The sequence below is a fragment of the Pleurodeles waltl genome, chromosome 5 (genome assembly GCF_031143425.1).
Source record: "Pleurodeles waltl isolate 20211129_DDA chromosome 5, aPleWal1.hap1.20221129, whole genome shotgun sequence".
Lineage (NCBI taxonomy): Eukaryota > Metazoa > Chordata > Amphibia > Caudata > Salamandridae > Pleurodeles > Pleurodeles waltl.
Genome location: NC_090444.1, coordinates 822,202,981 through 822,203,518, shown reverse-complemented (window position 1 = coordinate 822,203,518; position 538 = coordinate 822,202,981).

The window sequence follows — 538 nt, the reverse complement described above, 5'->3', positions numbered from 1 at the left end:
AAGTCGACCCGAAGGTATTGGAGCACCTTTACATGAGCACCAGTCACATTACAAAAGGTGAATTTTTTTTTTTTTTTTTTTTGTCAGGCGGGGGAAGTTACGTGATTTGCCCAGAATCACAGAATGCGAAACCGAGGAACAGTCGATCCTCGCTTCTCAGTTCTGGCCGTAAAGCCACCACTCCCTCCTACTTTTTAAATTAACTTTAGCCGTGGTTTAAACGTAAAAAAATGTTTTAAAGTATACGTCACAAACACAAATTCCCACGCATATTCGATCCAGGGGGTTTAAATATACAGTACCAGGAAACAGAACGAAAATAAATAATTTGCTCCTTTCCTGGAGTCGGGTCCATAGGATATTGAATGCTAAGAATGTTAACGATTTAATATTTCAGAAACATGGCGTCCAGTTTGCTTTACTTGGAACGCGCCATTTGGAACAAATTAGCGTTCTAGTTGAAATCCGAGCGGAGCAGGGAAAGTGACATCTGACGGTGAGATGTTGGACACGGGATCTCAGAGATACACCAATTCGC